We start from the raw sequence: 21311 nt of genomic DNA on the forward strand, positions 1-21311 counted from the left end.
TTTCTGTATGTCACACAGTGGAATGAAACAAAGACCAGCCAAATGCCATAAACCACCCAGAAGCCTCTTTGCTGCTTTAAGAAGGCCAACAAATCTATTCTTATTGGTATTCCTGTAAACCCTTATAAGTACTGGTTAGTCTTCCATGGCCATTTAAGAGGCTTTTATATGGTTTTTGAAATGCTCTCCAGCCATATTGCTTTTATCTTTTTTTTTCTTTATTGATTTTTCTCCTTAAGACTTTAATTCACTCTTCTGAGGTTGCTACAGTCAAGAGAGAAATTCTGCAGATCACATAGAGATAACATTCTAACCCAGACTGGGTCACATGCATCTCACATAAGAATACCAGCTTCCTGCAGATAACTAACTGGTCCTTTCCTGCATTTCAAGCCCTTTCGGTCCCGCTTTTCTTTTTTTTTCTGTCCCTTAGTATTTGAGACTTAATCTTTCTTCAGTCTTATTCTTCACGCTGAGCTCATCTGAAATGTACCAATAATTGCTACCAGCTAAATCTGGTTTCATCATTCTGAAAATTCCTCATTGAAACCAGCCCTGTGGAATAGGAATCTGATCATTTCTTGCAGGTTGAAGTGACATTTGTGATGTAGCTCTGCCAATACACTATAGTGTAATCATAAATAATTCCTGGGTGAATTTGATTATATTTCTAAGAGGTACAGGCATATAACACTTGGTTAAATGCTTTAACAAAACATCATTTAATTTGATTAAAGCACCACCTAAGTGGAATTATTTTTTTAGATCATGTGTGACTAAACCTTTAAAAGTTTAATATTCTGCTGAAAAATATCTTCAGTTTTGGTGTTAGGTAAACCAAGTCCTCAGTGCACTGGGAGAATGATAGCTTAACCTATTTTACCTTCCAGATGTTGTAGCTATTAAATTCATAAATATTTCCTGAGTTCCTACATTGTGCCAGGCATTGTGTGACATATTGAATATAGAGTTAAAAGAGTCTCAAGTCACAGTAAATATGTATATACTACAAATATGCAAACAAGTTAATGACATTGTGAAAAGAAGTTATTTGAAGTATATGCTATGATTGAGTCTATCTGGGCAATCAAGGAAGGCTTCCTTAGGGAGGCAACACTCTATGTTTTAGATTAAAATATCTTCAAGGGAGACCACTAATTCATTTCTTTACAAGTTCTGCCTTCATCCCTTAGCCTGAGGTCATCACCATTATTAATGTCACATTAAATCACTTACAGTTCTGTCATTTAGACAGTACTGGCAACATTTCACGACTTATTCCAAGTTTCCTCCCAATATCACTATTAGATATAAGAGGGACACAAGGCATGTCTACAAAGAAAGTAAAGTTGATTGGAAGGCTTTCTTTCCTTCTTCCTGGTGTCATATTTCTTCCCCTAGCCCACTGGCATCAACCCTGTGCCTTAACCCAGTTACAACCTGTTAAGTGCTAATTGCTAAGTAAAGGGCTAACTTTTGTTCTTCCATGTGTTTGCATTTTAATAAGCAATAAGAAGAGCAAGATGACTGGGAAATGCAGAACAGTAAATCTATAACAGTGGAATGACTGGCAGTAGGGTTGATGTTTGGAGAGTAGACAGCCATTGGGACCACTTCCACAGATTAAATAATGTAGGAAGCCATGGTACAGTATACTCATAAAATTAGTGGTGGGATACACATCTCTACTCCAGCTTAAGGGCACGTTGATTTTTCTGAAAGTCACAGAACAAAAAATAGAGTTGGCAGGATCTAAATGTCTTAATATCTCTGTTCATAGTTCTTCCTATTAGACCATCCTACATTACCTCTTAGTATTTATTAATTAATTTTATTAATTTAAATAGTTCAATTAATAACGATAGCCACTTGCATAGTAGTTTATAATTTACACTCTTATTCTCACATTATCTCATTTAATCCCCCAAACAACCAAATGAGGAAACTGAGACACTGAGGAGTTAAGAGATTTGCCCAAGGTTACATAGCTGGTAGCAGAGTTGGTATGTGAAGGCAAAGTCTGTGTCACTGTCACCTCTCCTCTGCCAGGGGGGATGCTGCTGATATGTTTGGCCTCAGCACACTCCTACCACTGCCCACTGTGTGCCCAATTGAAGAAACCAATTTCCCATTCAGAGGCAGCTCTTCTGTAGTCAGGGATATAAGTAGCTGTGTTCTGAAGCCAGAACTTTCCTTCAAATCCTCCCAAGAACATAGCATTTCTGAAGCCCAGGCATTCTAACTTTTATTTATTTTTTTATTATAGAGTACAGAACACGATGCATATTTACAACACCAAAAGAGAAAGCATGCAATGACCACTGCAACCAATAAGTTCCAAGGCACAAAGGCCCCAGAAACCCTGGATACAGCAAATCTTCACCCTGCCATCCCTTCTTGAGTGGTATGAGTGAACTTCCTGTGTGATTCTGAGGCGGAGTCAGCTGAAGTCCTAAGAGTTGGCAAACAGTTCGCCTCCGTAGAGGGCATTCATTTAGGGAGCTTGACTGGTGGCTTCATAGGATTGGAGAAAGGGGGAGGGGGAGCCAAAGAGAGGAGGAGGAGCCCTAGGCAGAAGTCCAAGTTCCGTGGCACTGGCCCCACGGAACTTTGGAAACAAGAATCAGGCATGGGCTGCACAGGTTCCAAGTCACAGGGCTTCCATGGCTGGCAAGCGTTGAGCCGGAAATTCAGCTGAATAGAGCTCTAAATGTTTTTTTGTTTGACATTCATGCTTAACAGAAAATGATGAATCCATTAGCAACTCCTTCCGTTGCCAAAAGAAACAGACTTGCACTTGTAGATTGCTTTCATTCTGCGCTATCAAGCCACTGCATGTGCTGCTTTCACAAAGCTGACAGTCATCTATCATTTTTAAATGGGTTTAGAGGTACAGTCGTCTTTGTCTGAAGTGTGTGGATGTGTCAGCGTGAATGCGACTCATTAAAACAGACTGACCCAAACAGTTTAAATAGGATTCACAGTAGGGGGAAAATGTTTTATTTGAGGTTTGTTTGGAATTATTTTGAAGTTTGTCACTAATTTTGAAAAACAATGGGCTCATTTTCCCAACTTCTTTTTCTTCCCTGAGATGTGTTCAAGAGAACAAATAGCTATATTATATGCTGTCTCAAAAACATGCTCTTTTGGAAATGAAGAAAGATTCTATGATTATGAAATTTCAAGAGTTCCCTTGTGCTCTAGAACATTCCACATACTTAAATGACTTCATGAAACTCCCCCAAGTTTCTCTATCTCTCCTGAGCCTCTGACCTCCAGCCCATAGATGACATATTTGAACGTAATTTTTAGACCCGTTTTTCATCATTTAGATTAGCCTCTCAAGGAATACCTTTTGAAGTCAATGATTTAACATATGGATTAAATCTTCCATAAAATGGGTTTAAATATTAAGAGCAAAGCACCTGGCTATATGCATCTGGGTTCCATAGGACATCATTTTATTTTAAATGCTTCAAGATGTTCAATAAAAACTGAATATGGCCAAACTCATCTCCAGTGTGAGCCTGTGGGCCTTCAACTTGTTCCCCAATGGCCCTCTTATCTCTCTCTCTCCTCTCATCCAACACTGATGTTAAGTTCCTAAAGAAATAATAGAAGTGTAAATTGTAGAAATTAAGATCCAAGAAGATTCTCACATATCGGTGATGATGAAAGTAACTTGTCAAGAGTTTCAATGTGACTAGTATGGTTGATCTTTTGAGTTTTATATGTGGTTACAGAGGGAGATATTCAAAATATTTAACACATATAAGTCCTGGGCACAGCCAGTCAGAACAGTCCCCAGAGCAGGGTCCTGGAAGCCCCTTGCTAGGGCAAATGTTAACCCTCAGGTTGCTGGATTCCAGAGATTCAAGGAATGTTGACATCAAGGAGGCGGGGGCAGTGAGTGAAGGTAGGTTGGGAGTAATGGGAGTGGCTACTTATCAACCAGCAGAGAAGTATTCCCATGTTTTGATGACTCGCTATCCCAGTGTATATTGGCTGAATTCCAGCTTAGTTTGACCATCTCTTATTCATCATGACATAGATTCCTAGGACTTGAATAAACAAAGGCAGGAATACCCCATTAGTGTTTTGGCATTGCTCTATAGTCTACAACTTCTTTCTGTGCAACCCCAAATCAACTGAGCACCTGCTAAGGCCCCAAGAGCTGTGCAAGCAGCTCCCACAGGAATGAACAGTCGTTGGAAGTGAGGGATGACGGAGAAACCCTAAGAAAATAGTGAACTAGTAATTATGGTATAAAAAACATTTTAAAATAAGAATAATTTCTTAGTCTTCACCCTATTTTATCCAAAAGACTTCTAGATTTTTAGCACTTGCAAGGCCTGTTTATAGAATAAAATACGTAGAACATATATTTAACTTATGTCACATGTTTCCTTTAAGGCGCTATAATGATTTGACAAATTAACCAATTCATTTCTTCCCACCACCACTCCCAAAGAAAGTAAATTCAAGTCAAATATTATGATACCCATTTGTCAGATGAAGAAATTAAAGCAATTTTCAAGACCCTAAGGCTCAAACCAACCAAGGACCAGTTCAAGTCATCTCTCTCGCAACCAAGGCTTCTTTGACAGAGTTGCCATGTGATCTGACCACAAGTAACTTTCATGCAGGAAGAGGATGGAGGAATATGACAATTCTGCAATCTCATTCTTTACAGAAGTACAACTGGATATCACTAGTGTAACCTAAGACACATCAGAGCTTGAAATACGCATCAAATATAAGGAGGAATGTAGTGCTTTTATAGAAAAAGCAATGACCATAAAAAAAAACAGTTTCTACTTAAGTGCACAAAAATATAATTAAAAGCAGTTGACACTAAAAAAAGCATAGAAAGACCAAGAGAGAGAGATGGAAAGTTACATTCTGGAAAGTTACATTCCTTCTAAAGAATGTGAGCCAGAATGCGGCAGTTCATATCCGATTTTCCCAGGCAACACGCACTATTGCAGAAGATTGCATTTCTGACCAAAACCTCAAAACTCAAGTCAAAATATTTTATTTAAACTATCAGTTTATGCGCTACCTACAATTATAAACACAATAATGTCTATGTAAACCAATATACATTCTATAAAGATTCAAAAGGGCTGAAACTAACAACTTCATGCATTGTATTTATTTAATAACAGGAGATTAAACGCAGGCTTCGGAGTTAGAATGCCTGTTTGTATGTCAGCGTTACTACTTTGTGGCTCTACAACCTTGGACAAATTACTCCCTCTGGTCCCTGTTTATAAAATGGACATATAGGGGCTTCCCTGGTGGTGCAGTGGTTGAGAGTCCGCCTGCCGATGCAGGGGACACGGGTTCGTGCCCCGGTCCGGGAAGATCCCACATGCCGCGGAGCGGCTGGGCCCGTGAGCCATGGCCGTTGAGCCTGCGCGTCCGGAGCCTGTGCTCCGCGGCAGGAGAGGCCACAGCTGTGGGAGGCCCGCGTACCGCAAAAAAAAAAGGACATATTAACACACAGTGAGGTGGTGAGGATTAAATGAGATATGTTTCCCAAGTTCCCACAGAATGATTGGCAGAGAGTAGATATTTGGATACCTCCCTCCATTTTTCACTCCACTCTTTCATTGAACATTTCCCTTTAGCATTCAAAGACTTTAATGATTGAGTTTCTGGTCGTCCTGCTGCAAGTTTGGAATTTCATCAAAAACAATGCCAGTGAAGCTTCTGGAATACTTGGCCCCTCCTCCTGGTCCTAACCACCCCCAAGTCTTTCTCCATCTTGGACTGCCTGCCTAGTTAGCGATGTCATGTTTTCTGACAGCCCCAGAACTTGGGCCACCACTTTCTGGCATGCTACTGCCATCTCACTGGTCACTTGGTTCTCTTTCAAGTGGAAGAGATACACCCAGGCCCTCTGTAGAAGTAGGTGTAAGTTACCAAACTCTCCCCCTTTCTTTATGGTGCTTCCTCTTAAGAAAGTGCAATACATCTTTTGAGTTTACAGTGAGCAAATACAAGGAAAAACAAGGAAGAAAATTGTCAAATAAGGGAAAATTTCATAAATTATTTATATAATCCCATTCGTTAAGAGTTGATTCTGCTCTTGACTGAATCACAAATGGAGCTAAAGTCTTTCTTGGTTCCCATGTTATATTTTGTTTCTTTATTAGGCTGGGCTCTCATCATCTCTGACTTCATTAGCTTATTCAGCAAATATGTATCAAGTACGTACTCCATGCCTGGTGCAGAGTAATTTAGGTACAGATCCTGAACTTGAAATATGTCAAGTCTACTCTTCCTGCCTCCAGACTACTGGTTCTCAAACTTGACTGTGAAGCAGAACTATCTGGAAACATTGTTAAACCACTGGTTACTGGGCTACTTACTCAGGTTCTGATTCAGGAAATCTGGGTAGGGGTCTGAGGATTTCCATTTCTAACGTGTGCATGCTGGTCCAAGAAACATTTTTTTTTTTTAGCATCTTTATTGGAGTATAACTGCTTTACAATGGTGTGTTAGTAAACACTTTGAGACCACTGCTCTAGGCTCTAATCCCTTGTCTTCACCATCACATGTGTAAACCTCCTAAAATATAATTAAATCACTCTACAAAGCAGAACCCTATTTGGTTCTCCAACAGACCCAAACCTTCAAACTTCAAGATCTGCTACTCAAGGCTGCTCCTTTTCTAGCCTCTCTCTGGTAATGCCAGAGCATGAGGACACACTTCCCACTCTAACTTCCTTAGTTAAGTCTAACTCTATCTCTACCAAACATTGTTTAGGTCCCTTTGAATAATTAGCTTCTATGGAAACTAAAAGTCTTGAACTTCCCATTTATTAAAGAAGGGAGAGAGGAGTTGTTTTCCTTTTGTAAGTGTATTGGCTCACTAGGCATACAAAGCACGCTTTTAGGAGTAGAAGGCAGTAATGGCGCTAGAATGGAACCCTCCCATGAAGACCCAAACCCTGAAAAAAGTTGTTTAAAAAATATAAGTTTAAATTGAAGAAATATCTGATGACACCAATCACTTTAAAGTACTTATTAATAGTCTGTTTTCATTCTACATTTATGTGTCTGAAACAGTAACAGGAAAAGAGACATCATTGTATAAACATTAATATAGCACGCAACTACATCAAAGAGAACACCAGCTTTCATTTTCATTCAGTGAGATTAACCTAAAATAACTTACCCGTGGTTTTGTTTGAATTCACCAGGCAAAGTTTCAGTACATGGTAAATTCTTAGGAAGCAACATTAAAAGTATTATACCCCCTTTTACCAGGGTACAACTTTTCTGTATTGATATATTTTATGAAAAATGTTGTTTGTATTAGAAATATGCACCAGAATAAAGCATCTCTAAATAACTTGAGTAAATACTCAGGTATCACGAAGAAATGGATTATGGTATTAGATTGCTAAAATCATCTGATTTGGGAAATTGAAGGTAGGAGAGAAAGAGAGAGAGAGAGATTATAGACAAACAACACCACGTATAATAATCACCATTGTCTTTCTTTCTCTGAAAACTGATATGTTCATAGCTGTTATTTTTGAAAATATCTTGCCTGTGGGCAATCTTCTAACTGAACATTGTAGAAAAGTAGAAGAAGATATATCAATAATGAAGACAAACTTAATAAAAGCACCCTGGAGTATACGTGTGTGGGCGTGTATACATATGTAAGAGGTGGGGAGCTGGGGCTGGGGCAAGCCTGAGCCACTGGTATTCACTGGGAGGTCTAATTTGGTACCTGTATTTTTTTATTGTGTCCCTACATTTGTAACTAAAGAGTCATGTGATGGGTGAGTAGTTTTCCAATTCCACCAACTGTATCAACCAGTAAACTGGCCGCACTCAGCCCATCTACCCTTGATGAGGTCTTGTACAGGCTCTGGAAGGGAAGGGAATGTCTAGAAGGATTTGTGACCAACTGCAATCAAACAGAACATCTGTAAGATTAGTGAACAAAGCCCACTGAATGACATTTGATGGCCTCTATGTCTTCAAACCATTGGAAAGACAGCTTAAAAAGACAAGTCTAGAATTAAGCTTTTTATCATTATCCATATTAAACAGATACATACAAAACATCAACAGAAACCAAAGGCCTTTCAGTAGTAGCCTGGTGTGTGCAAAGAACATTGGATTTGAATCAGACACACTTGGGTGTGAATCACAGCCTCAGAGCCGTGACCTTAGTCTTGTTCTCCAATTCTGTTAATTGTAAAATAAAAACAGGATTGTGCTGTGAGCGATTAAGTTACATATTAACATATATAAGGCATCTGGAACAGTGCCAGCACACAGTAGGCACATAGTAAATTATAGTAGCAGTGGTGGAACGAGAAGGGAATCACTTGAACTTTTGTATGCAGCTCTCCTTAGAGGGCAGAACTCCACAAAACTTTTTTTTAACCAAGGCCGCTTAATGTATGCATGTTGTATAGAGGAATAAATGAATGAGACTGAAATAATCATACTTCCCTAAAGATTATCAGGTTGACAGAATGAAAGATTTCCCAATAGCTTCCATGTCAGACATATCAATAAACATTTTTAAACACCTACTAAGTTCAAGGCATTGTTCTTAGAGCAGGGGAAAATAAATAAAAATGATCTCAAGTTAAAACTACGGTTTAACCTTCTCAATTGTGACTGCAGGTAGAATCACTTAGATTTCGAAACTCCTGATGCCCAGGCTGCACCTCATACCAATCAAATCAGAATCTCTGGGGGTTGGATTCACCCATCAGTATTTTTTATAAACCCCTTGTGATTCCAGTGCATAGCCAAGATTAAGAAGTAATGATCTAGGAGACAGGTGGAGAAACAACATGAAAATAGGTAAACAACAACAATGTGACAGTGAGAAAGAAATATTTGTGAAAAAATTAATGTAGTGGGAATTGGAAAACATCTATCAGGAGAGGCATGCATATAGAGTTTCAGAGAGGGATCTGTGTTTGAACAAAATCTTCAAAGATGCTCCTTTCATACACGTGGAACATGGGCAGGCATGAGTCCCACAGCGGAGGGATAGCAATATGTCACATGAAAGACAGGAAATGCAGGTGGTGTTTTCTATACGTGAAGAATAACGATGCACTTGGCTTTTTCTCATAAACTTACATTTTAACCCAACAACCCTGCCCCATTTGACTTCGGTTTTACAATTATTTGCAGAATTCTAATGGCCCAGATTTCTATATTTACCTTGAGATCTTAAGGTTGAAACACAGAAGAAATTATTTTAACAACTCTTATGTATTTTTATTTTATGCAGAAATTACACTCTTCATATTCTCACAAAGTATTTGAGGTAACTTAAATTTTAAAGCACTTGCAAGGTAGCAATCTTTTAAGGCAGAACAGAAATCATCTAGGAAAAAGACATAATTATGCCAGAAAGTTAGAATGACATTGTTTCTGAAATTGAGTATTTAATATAATCCTGAGATTCCTGGCAGTCGATACAACAAGGGAAATATGAAGTCTTATTGTTTGATGAAAGAAAGTATGTAGTTTATTTGAAAAGGCAAATACTGCCCATTGCTCAAGTCTGGGAAGAATATGGAAAGCACATTGCATAACATAACGAGAAGTGCCTTTAACTCACTTTACCCACAACTTGGTCCTTGGATGCTTGGAGAACTTTGATGACTCAACTCACTCTGAGAGTAAGTTCTTCCTACCCACTTTCAATTCACCTCCCTAAGATTATTCAGATTGAATTGATGTGCCCATTCTATTTAGAGAAATGCATTCTCTCTCCCATAGCTCGGCATGGGAAAAAATACCTGCACTGATCTTTCTGCTTTCTAGCTTTGTTGATATATTAGCATACACAATCTGTAAACCTTGTATTTTAATTCCTCCTTGGTGCCAAGAGTAATGCTTAAAGAATCATTTGCCCACCTATATTATTCCAGATGCATCACGTTGTTAAAAGAAAACATGGGTAGTAAAACCCTCTTGAAATTTAAGGCATTTGAAGGAGTTATATTCTTAAGGCATTAAGTCACCATATTAAGGTATATAAGCAAATTCTTATAAGCTTTCACACGCCCAATTTGGCAAGTGATCATTCATGTGAATAGTCCTTTGTTTTCAAGGACATTTTCCATGATATGTACAGGTTTTTACAGAACTCAAATTGATTCTAGCAATGATTTAAAATTCCCCAGAAATACCTTAAATCTCATATCTTCGTTTCTGAGTAGGGACAATGCCAAAATGCCAGCAGCTGAGTACTTTTAGATTAAAGGTAACATCCCTTTCGACAGCCTTTCACAGACACAGGTGAACAGCAATTCATATAAATCACATACATCTCATGTCTCACTTTATGTATCTTGATGGGAGAATCCTGCGGTCAACTAATCTAAGACATGAACCTCGGCCATAATTTCTTGAGACTGATTTAATGCCAGTCCTGCTCAAAACCATGCTACACTCAACAGGTCGTGTTTTAAATGACCTGTTGTACATTTATGTCTATTATTGCATTGCCTTGCAAGATCACATATCAACTCTTTTTTGTCACTTTTAATTACAGTTACAGCAGCAAATTATCTCATACCAATCTAAATGTCTACATTTTTAAAGCATTGCCCTTTATTTAAGAGATGCTGATGACAAATACAACTGAGTTATTTTCTAAGACTGTACCTTATGCTCAACGATGCTCTCTTGTTCTCTACTCCTTCAGACTAACAGCTTGTCATGTTCAATAGCTGGATGGTTTCAAGATTTAATCAGTGAACATGAACAGAAAACTATGGAAACAGTTTCACAGGGGAATGCAGGTCAGAATCAACTCTCATTGAATTTTCTAGGACAGGTGGAAACACAGTCATAAACGGTAACACTCCTTTATGCAAAGCTAGACGCTGACTAACAGATCATGAACATTTCTCCTGAAGAGCTTGGACATGGCTTCAGAATTCTTTTCAACCAAGGGCATTTTGTAGACATTATTAATTGATCAAAGGGGTACTTTGTTTAAATTTATTTGCCAGCCCTCTCCTTGGACCTCAGACTGGCACAGACTTCGGAGGTAACCTAACTCAACCCAACATCTGGTCCTTAAACCCTGTCTCTAAAATCTCCAGCAAGTGACCATTCAGCTTCCTCTTGAACGCTTTCATCAGTAGGCCGAGCGAACCAGCCACATGCAAAAGGTTCCACAAACTCATGTGCAAAAAAACTGAGCAATTAAGTTATTTGCAAATAAGTAAAAACAGCTAAGGAGTTCATGAATTGTCTTCTAAGTAGTCCTCTATTGCCATGGTGTACTATTCACTCGTGTCACAGTTCTTTGAAAATAAAAAAGGAAAGATGAATTTCTTTTGTTCTTTATTTCCTAAGAAGAGAATTTCCTATCCAAGAATGAACTCTCGACTCTCTGATATTTAGGAGACTTTGCCTTCCAAGGAAGAGTTTGTAGAGCTCTCCAAGAATAGGGCAGTCTGAAAATTCTTACAATAAAGGAAAAGAGAGATAAGTTGGAGAGGAATCAGGCATAGAAGAGTCTGGGGAAGGGTCAAGAATCTGATCCCTTGTGGCCCAGATCTCACCATCGTTATTTTTGACCATTTGCTCCCCCTACCTAATTTCCAGGCAGTCAAAATCTCCACTTCCTCTCCTCTCCATTCAAAATACTCAGTTTGATTGAGCTAATTAAAGAAATTCCCACTAAAGCATGCATAACTAGCCCTTTCAGAAAACATTCAAATCCAAAAGAAAGATTTGTTAGTGCACATGAATTTTTGAAGCTATTTATCATATAGATTATTATCCCTTACTTCCCCCACCTAAGTTAATTAGAATCTCAGGAAATAAAATCCATGGTATTTGTCATCATTTCATAAATCACAGTCAAACGATGAACTTTTCTTGAATTTTACAAGTTATTGTACTTTCCAGCATTCTCATGTTCAAGAACACCTGAAAACCCTTGCAATGCTTATATTAAAATATTCTACCCAAAAACCTATAAACTCCAACAAATCACTAGCATTGGAGAAAAAAATTTAAATAGCAATTTGCTGTGTGAGGTTTCTAACTATTCTTCATTCACTGTTGATCTTAACCAAGGTTAGTCTTTAATTGCAATACATACACATGCAAAAGCGAACAATAACAAAAGGAAGAAGGTACTTCTAAGACCTAAATGCTATCACAGAGATCATTCTGACTATAGTGTGGGCCAAAAGGACCACAGTGACTACCCGAGAGTTCAACGTGAATTTTATTGGCTGAATCATGCTTTTTTGTAAACCAGGAGATATTTGGAAATTGTTGCTATGAAGATGTACAAAAGGTTTTCAAAAATTTGGTACATATACCATCTCATCTGGTAGCTGTTCCAGATATTTACAAGGGCACCCCTTTCTTTAAGTGATTCGGTGAGGCATAATCATTGATGTTCTTTAAGACTAATAGAAAGCAGGCAAAATGGAACAAAAGTTAAATCGTACACCCAATATTAAATCTGGAATTGATCTATTTTATGTCTAGAATTTCATTCAGCTCCTTAGATTGATAATAATAATTAATGGCATGCTTCCAAAGATTAGAAAACCAACTCATCTGCATCTCAAATAAGCCAAGTCTTACAGAAGTTCAAAGTATGAACAGGTAATTTTCATCATGAAAACATTCATATTTTTTCTCTTGCACAAATGTAAAATTATCACGTCTCATGTTGAGCTGATTAGAACATATCAATCTCTGATCAGCCAGTACTTTAAGAGCAGATTCTAGAGGACTTATACATTCAACAAATTTGTATGTATAGTATTATTTATATCTTTATTCTTCCCTTGAACCCTGAGACAAAATAACACCTTCTGCTACTATGCTATTTCAAAAGTAAGACCTGGATAGTTATCCCTATGGTAACTCACTTTACCCCTAGGCTCATTTTACCCCTAGCCCATTTCCAACCTGTTACTAAATTACTAAGCACTGGAGGGATGCATCAAAGAGCACAGAGAGATGCTGTTAAGGTAATGAAACCAAACACCATCCACTTAAAACATGTTGTGTCAGCTTGGAAATAAGGGTGGATAAGCCCCTATAGCTGACCACCTAGCAACTGTTACATTTTCTAAGTTACAAAACCAGGACCTCCCTCCACACAACAAAAACTACTTCCCAGAGGCAGAACTGGCTTTCTAGAGCTCTTGTGTTTTGGGCATAGGAATATTTTTTGTTATGCTCCGAAACACGTATTTTGACTTTTTCACATCTCCATTTTTCCACGTTAATGAACAACGACTAGATATATTTTCTTTGGAAGCAATTTTTAAGTGTCTATTAGCTGCAAAAAGCAATTACATTTCTTTAGTGCATCCAAGAGTCCAGGAGGCCAAGAATGAGATTTTCCCTCAGTCAAGGTTTTCAAAGGGTCGACCAAGAGAATTGGGACAGGCTTCATTCCTTACTAATGGTGCACTACCACGACATTCTAATATCCTGCCGAGAAGAATCTTTTACTTTGAAATTTAAAGTCTCATCCGACAGAACCCATGCCTGCAGGAGCCTCAATTTATCTGCTCTAGAGGAAGAACATCGAAATCCAATCTGAGGGATTCCAAACCTTTGTTTCCATGGTGAGGCTTCCAAAAAGCTACTGAACCTTCGATTCTATCCATTTCAGTTATGGGGTGTGGGTATATTTAAGAGTCTACCTTAAGTTAACACAAAGGCACACAAAGCATCAGTCGTTTCTGCAATGAGGAACCAGGTCATTGTGAGAAGACAGTGTAGGTATTTACCTTGAAAGGTACTGGAATTATTTCTACCTGTTAGATTAGCTTGTCCAAAAAATGAAGGGGCTGAATTAGATGATCTCTAGCGTCCATTTTAGGTCTACACTTTAACTAAGAGGTTAGTTGATTCTGTGACCTTGATCAAGTCACTGAGAGTCACTAATGTATAAGTTTCCTTCCAGCTCTGAAACAAGTCCACATATCCTTAATATAATTTCAGGGATTATTTTTTCCCCTTAAAATTAACAGATAACCTTAGAAATAAGATTTGTGTTCTACACACTACCTGATATTAAGGGGGGAGGTAAAAAGTAGGGAGTAAATGTTTGTTCTAGGAGTTAATTCTATTGGGCAATCAGGTAGTAAATAACTAACCAAAAAACGTACTTAAGTAAAAAAGTGCTTAAGAATGTAAAGTTATAGTAATGACATCAAAGAATAACAATTGATGAAGAACGATATTTGCCACTGAAACTAATGTCAATAGGTCTCCACCTATTCGTCTTTTTCATGTCAAAATTCTCTTGCCTGCCAGTCCTAAATTCTTCAGGGAACATACAACAGGCTTTTTCAAGAGCCGTTCCTTGAGATGGCTCTCCACCAAGTTTAGGTAGACTTGGATCCAGTACGAGATTCCTCTATTGACTTGAAGATATATCAATTGACCTAAGGCCCATCCCCAAAAATAAAATTCCTGAAGGCAAGGCAGTATGAAATGAAATGAAAAGGGTGTGGGATTTGGGTTTAGAGGATCCTAGCAAAATGAACTTTGTATTCTATCTCTGTTCCTTTCTAGCTGTGAAGCTGGACACTGCTGTTAATATCTCTGGGTTTCAGTCCCATCATTGTAAAATCATGCTAATATTACCTTCTTCAAATGATTGTCATAAGGATTAAATTAGATAATCGGGGAAAGCGATAAGACCTCAATAAATGCTTGAACTACCTGTTGAATTTATCCAACCTCAGATCAGTAATCATTTACTGGTGCCCTACTATGTACCAGGCACTGCATAAGATGTTACAGATTACATGATGGAAAAGATTCATTCCTACTCTGATGAAACACTTTGAATAGAAACAATCTAACCCTGAGGAACCCACTTGCCTTGAAATTAGAGATCAGAATTTGTGCTGCTCACCTTTCCCATGGCAAAATCCTTGAGGAAAAAAAAACCTGTTGTTGAAACTAATCAATCTCACCATTTTTCAAAGCATGATATTCTTATTTGCTAAAAAAAATATTAGTTGATCAACTGCTCTGTGTGAGACACGAAAGTCTTAGCTAAAGTTTTTGCTAAGATGTTTGTAATTCCATAGGGAGAGGAGACATAAACCTATGGTAAGCTAAATGTCAAGACAAAGAAGTAATTAATGAATTTCAAAAAATACCCACTATAGCTTCATAATCCTGCTAGGACTTTTAGAGAAGAGAGTAGGAAATATATATGGCTCCTGCCCTCAAGGTATTTACAATCTATTGGGGGAAAGAAAACTAAAAGACATAAATTGCTAGTCCAAAATAGTACATAATTATATGTCAACTGAGTCTGTTGAGATGTCCAGGCAGAAGTTCTATTGTAACTTTGTAGGAACTGTGAGCTGCTCTCCGTAAGGAATGGGCTGAGGAAAAGATGGGGTTCAACCTAACTTTGAAGAATCAGTAAGATTTAAATAAATGGATATGAGAGGGAGGAAAGTCAAGATTATTGTAATTTGTATTTAAAAGTCTTGGTGTTAAAAGAAAAATGAGGGCTTCCCTGGTGGTGCAGTGGTTGAGAGTCCGCCTGCCGATGTCGGGGACACGGGTTCGTGTCCCGGTCCGGGAAGATCCCACATGCCGCAGAGCGGCTGGGCCTGTGTGCCATGGCCGCTGAGCCTGCACATCCGGAGCCTGTGCTCCGCAACGGGAGAGGCCACAACAGTGAGAGGCCCGCGTACCGCAAAAAAAAAAAAAGAAAAAGAAAAATGAGCACAACTTGTTCAGAGGTTAAGAGGCAATATGAGATGAGGATGGAAAGATGGGGCATCTTACAATGGTACAGCATTGTAAGTATCTATTCAGACAATTATTTTCCCTTGGCCTGATAGCAGATGCTCAAAAGACCTGCTGTTACCTCTTATCACTGTCAGTTGTTCTCTTAGAACATGCATGAAGAGTTCTACCAAAATGCATCAAACTTTCAGTTACTGACAGCATAGTCAAGTCACAGCTACTCAGTCCATTAGAGAAGTACTATTACAGGGCATAACTACCATTTGACAGTGAGTAAAGTAGGGATGTATTCAGACGAGACACAGAGTGGAAATTGGATAGGGGGCAAGGGATCTGTCTCCCAGAAGTGATGTTGTTGTTATATTATTTTTTCCTATTTCAAAGCAGGAAATATCAGGAAAGTGTTGGAACCAGATGTAAGAAAGAAAGGAAGAGTAGACTTGGGAATATGGGTGCTCCCTCTGAACACTTCAGCTTAGTCCAGCAAATATTCTATTGTCATCTTCCCAATATACACCTTTGCAAGTGATTTCTAAGTATATGTTAGTTGAAGATAAGTGTAGCCTTTTCCAAAAAAAGTCAGTGATATATATATGGATGGATGAATGCAGTTTGGATACCAGATATATGCATGTATTTATTGATCATTTATTAGGTCAGTGAGGACCTTCAAGTTCTTCTAGAGCAGTGGCAAAGGTCCAAAGGCTCTTCTGCTAACTACCCCACCTCAATGAGCTGGAAATATCAGAGATATAGAAATATAGAGAGAATATATATTTATATATAAAATACTAAATGATATTAGTGCAACTCTTTCTCCTCTATTTCAGTGTTTAATATCAGCACCTCAATTTTATTGAAGTTGTCACTAATATGGTATGACTTAGGTTCATCTGGGTTAAGAAGTGGATTCTAATAGATCTATCTATCCTGAAACCTTTAAGCTAAATGTTGCTGAAAAGATGTATGTAAAAGAAAACCTTGATTTCTCTTTTCGTAAGATGAGAAAATTTTATTGTAACTTGAAAACTTTTCTAGATATTTTCCTACAACCCAGCCACCTATAAATATCAGGAGAGAGGACCAAAGAAAGGTAACTTTAGTTAGTTAATATACTAGTATTAGGTTTCTTCCTATAACTGGAACCCATGATTTAGCTTTTAAATGGAATATAGCTTTCCCCGGCTCCTGCCCCCCTGCCCACCCCTGCCCAGCTGGCTGTGTTGTTTCTAAACAAGTCCTTCAGTTGATATTCTTTAATGAATCTTACAGGCTCCTTGCCTATAATTCCAATTCATTTTAGCTGTTGGTGACTGTCATTTTAAAGGTGAAAATGTTTTAGGCAGGTGGGTTCTACCATTTTGTTATTGCTACTGTCAAAAGATTGGGGGAGGGAGGAAGAGCACATGTACTGCGTTACAAAAGAACATGTCACATATAATTTCCATATTGGGAACCTATATCAGAGAGCTGAGCACATGTCCCGGACACAGGCTATAGAGTGCAGATCCATGTTGTATTATGAGACTTATGAAAGGGTTTTAAATTGTATCACTGGAATTCAAAATTATTAGACACATCTTTTGGATTAAAAAGTCCTGATACATTGGGAATATATAATAATGTTGAATACTGCTTACCTTCAACCCAGCAATTATAGTCTGTGGTATATTTCTAGAAAAATCTTCATACCTAAGTACAAAGAGACATGTAAAATATTTTAAGCTAGCATAAACAATGTTGTGATTTAGAAACAACATAAATGTTCATCATTAACAGAAGAATGGATCTATCATGTCATATTCATACAACTGATGAAGTAAAATGAATTAACTAGAGCTGTGTGAATGAACATAGAAAAAAATCTCACAAAGACAATTTGGAGCAAAACAACATTGGTACAAGGATATATTCAATATATTACCATGTACATAAACTTTAAAATCATGCCAAACAATACTATCTAATGGTTATTGGTACAGTCATATTTAGTAAAAGCATTAAATTACTACAGTATAGTGAATGCAGTAACAGAAGGGCACACAAGAGACTTCACCTGTATCTGTAAAGGTGTATTTCTTAAAAAATAATTCAAAGCAAATATGATAAAATGTTTAGAATGCTAAAGTGATTTCTTAGATATTAGTAACATTGTACTTTTCTATAGGGTTCTAATATTTCATTTAAAAGAAAATTGAACAACAAAAGCCAATCTGCTTCAATGGAATGGGGTTTTGTTTTGGTTTTGTTTTCTATTTTAAGTGGTGAGAAATTTTATGTACCACATTTCTTTCTTCCTTCCTTTCTTTCTTTTTCTTTTCTTTCTTTCTTCCTTTCTTTCTTTCTTTTTTTTCTTCTATTCAGGTTTTAACTTCTCCACAAGGATATGCAGGAGCTTTAGAAAAAGATTCCCTAACAATTCTTCAAAGAAATTAAGAAGTGAAGTACAAAGAGAAGGATTTTCTACACTTCTAACCAGATTACTTTTCTCTGCACCGATTTTTTTAAAATAAGAGGTCACTGGGCTTCCCTGGTGGCGCAGTGGTTGAGAGTCCGCCTGCCGGTGCAGGGGACACGGGTTTGTGCCCCGGTCCGGGAAGATCCCACGTGCCGCGGAGCGGCTGGTCCCGTGAGCCATGGCTGCTGAGCCTGCGCGTTCGGAGCCTGTACTCTGCAACGGGAGAGGCTACAGCAGTGAGAGGCCCGCGTACCGCAAAATAAAATAAAATAAAATAAGAGGTCACTAATCACAAACTTTGGAGTTGGAGAATTTTCAGTCTCTCCAAAATACCAGAGCCCAGAAACCTCTGAGACGGGGCCAAGCCTTTGAGAGTGTGCGTCTATTTTCTCCTCAATCATCCATAGGTACTTTAACTTCTTGAGCTTGGCTAAAGCCATTCCAATATTGCATCTGCCATCAGTGTCACTCTGGAGCAAGATAATCTCTGTGGGCACTGTGCACTGTTTGCTTTTATCTGCATCCACTCTGAGAGCTTTCAATAATTGCTCTTGGAGCTACAAGGTAAAGTTGCCATTCTTGTGAAATATGAATGGAAGTTTACTTTTACCTTTAGAGTAAACTGAATCCAAGTAAAACAACTTATAAGTGGTCGGTCTGTAGTTTTCCCCTCACCATGAAGGTTCCATCTGTAGATCAATGTTTTCTACCTAATCAACATAAACTTTGGAAATAATCAAAGCAGGCCATCAGTCTAGAAGTTTCTTTTTATTAAGTATATTTTCCATGTTTACATTATTCTTTTATTTTTATTTCTGAGGATTTCAGGGTCATGTAATCTGTAATGGAGCTGAAATACTCCAACCAGCAATGATCCAGGAAGACATCAAAAACACCCAGACAGAATAAGGGCTAATATTTCCTCACCAGGTGTCTAGCCTCTTAATCTAGTGATAATATCACATTCCAAAGGAAAAGGCACCGAGATCCTCCCAACTAGTGCTCTAAGCACTTACTTCTCCACCTAGGATTACCAGCCTGTTGAGCAGCAAACATTCTCACCTGCATCAGAGGTGGGGGCTGATCTCCACTTGCTGAGAACAGCAGCATCTGAGTTGTAAATAAGAGCCAAGGCAAAACTCTTTTTAGAAACCAAAACCCGGCAACAAACTTGCTGGTTTCAGCCGCAGGTGCCAAATTATCTGGGGTTTTATTTATGCTTCCTGAGACTGTGGCCCTTCTTTTGAACTGGGAATTAAAAAGTGGTCTTTTTTCATAGGTATTTTAGGTTCTGTGATGAGGAGGGGATGGCCCATCTTCCTTGTCGGAGGATAAATCTGCAGACTTCTCTAGGACTGATGTGACCCAAACTCTGAGCAGGGTCCAGGGTCTCACCTGACAGAATGCTTGTGATGAGTAGTGTAGGGGGAGAAAAAGCAAGGAAATTTTTTGGATCTGATTTATTGTCCAGTTTCTAGAACTCATCTTAGACAATTAACTTTTTCCTCTGAAAACATGGAGTGTGGCTATTAAAATATCCTTTATCGGGTTTCTAAGTGATCGCTCAGAGACTGTTGGCATGGGGGAAAGGACACAGGACTAGAATAAGTAAACATGAGTTCTAATCACAATTTGGCCACCAAATCACTGTCTACAGCATCCCTATCAATACCATCGGAAAAGGAAGGGCCCAAGTCATGGGTTTCCAACGCTGTCTACTATACTTGGAATCATTTGGGAAGTTAAAAATTAGTAACAACAGCAATGTCCTGCCTGGCCATTTCCCAGAGCAACAGAATCAGAAACTCCAGGACGTGGGACCTAGCACTGATATTTATAAAACGCTCCCAGGGTGATTTTACCTGAGAGCCAGATTGAAAACTAGAGTAGTGTTTCTCATACTTTCATGTGCAAGAGAGTCACCTGGGAGCTTATTAAAATGCAGGTTTGGATTCAGTAGGTCAGGGCTGAGGCATTTCTGACAAGCTCCCAGGTGATGTGCTGCTGCTGACGCACAGAGCACAATTTGAGTAGCAAGAAACTAGATGATTTCCAAGCACCCTTCCAGCACTGATTCTGTGAATTTGCATTTTTCACTTTCAACAGAATCATGAATTTCCCACCTAAGATCACCCATCTCAGAGAAATGCCTTTATAATGTCATGTACTGTGCTAGTCTCTGTGAAATAATTTAATGTTCTTTAGAAGTTAGAAGATACTTCAGAATCTTATGGTGCTGATGTAACACCATGGACATTAATTATCACTGACTAGTATAACAGATATAAAAATTACAGGGGATTTGGGGGAATTCACATAAGTAGGAAGGTACCCCTTGGTGTGCAGAATTTAGCACTATGAGGGTATATATACAGGGACATCTCACTTAGGAATCTGTGTGTGTGTGCATGCCTGGGGTGCGGTGTAGGCTGGAGATTGGAGGGGTTTAAGGAAAGCTTTCTGGAAAAAAAGTATTTTTGATCTGAGCTCTAAAGATAAATAAAATTCAGGAGTTGGGAGGGGTATCCAGACAGAGGAATGTGGTATAAATACCTAAGTGTGTGTGAAAGAGAGGCTGAGGAAATCGGATGACTAAAGTAGCTTGATTTGACTGAAGCATAAAAAACCATGAGAAATGAGGGGTAAGCAGTGGCTAGAGACAGGACTTGAAAAATCGTACCAAGGAGTTGAATCATTTTCCTAAAGCAAAAGAAGGCCTTCAAAGTGTTTTAAGCAGAAAAGCAACATGATTTACATTTTCAGAAATAACTTTTGTGTGCTCTGTGGGCAATGGAATCACAGAGGCAGGCATATCTGTTAGGGGGTGTCTCACTGAGAATGAATGAGGCCAGCTACTTCCACTTCCAGGAAATCCTTCTACAGATACTCACACAGGTGCCCACAGGTGTTTGGGCAAGTATGTTCATTACACTACTGCTTATAATGACAAAACCTATAAGCATAGATGATGTCTATCAATTGGACACTAGTTGTATAGCTTCTGTTATATTCATGCTATGAAATACTGCATGACCCTTAAAAAGAATGTAGTAGATCTATATTTATTAACATATAAAGATTT

At 38.4% G+C, this 21311-nt stretch overlaps 1 long non-coding RNA gene across 1 annotated transcript in view; it reads right to left on the minus strand.

Annotated features, from left to right (window-relative positions):
* LOC141278469 (uncharacterized) overlaps positions 1 to 21311 on the minus strand; it is a 218951-nt gene that overhangs the window by 63326 nt on the left and 134314 nt on the right. The window contains exon 2 of the long non-coding RNA XR_012331226.1: positions 17412 to 17463. This is a non-coding gene — a long non-coding RNA (uncharacterized lncRNA). The remainder of the gene's footprint in view (positions 1 to 17411; positions 17464 to 21311) is intronic.

Source organism: Tursiops truncatus, chromosome 4 (genome assembly GCF_011762595.2).
Source record: "Tursiops truncatus isolate mTurTru1 chromosome 4, mTurTru1.mat.Y, whole genome shotgun sequence".
NCBI classification, from domain to species: Eukaryota; Metazoa; Chordata; class Mammalia; order Artiodactyla; family Delphinidae; genus Tursiops; species Tursiops truncatus.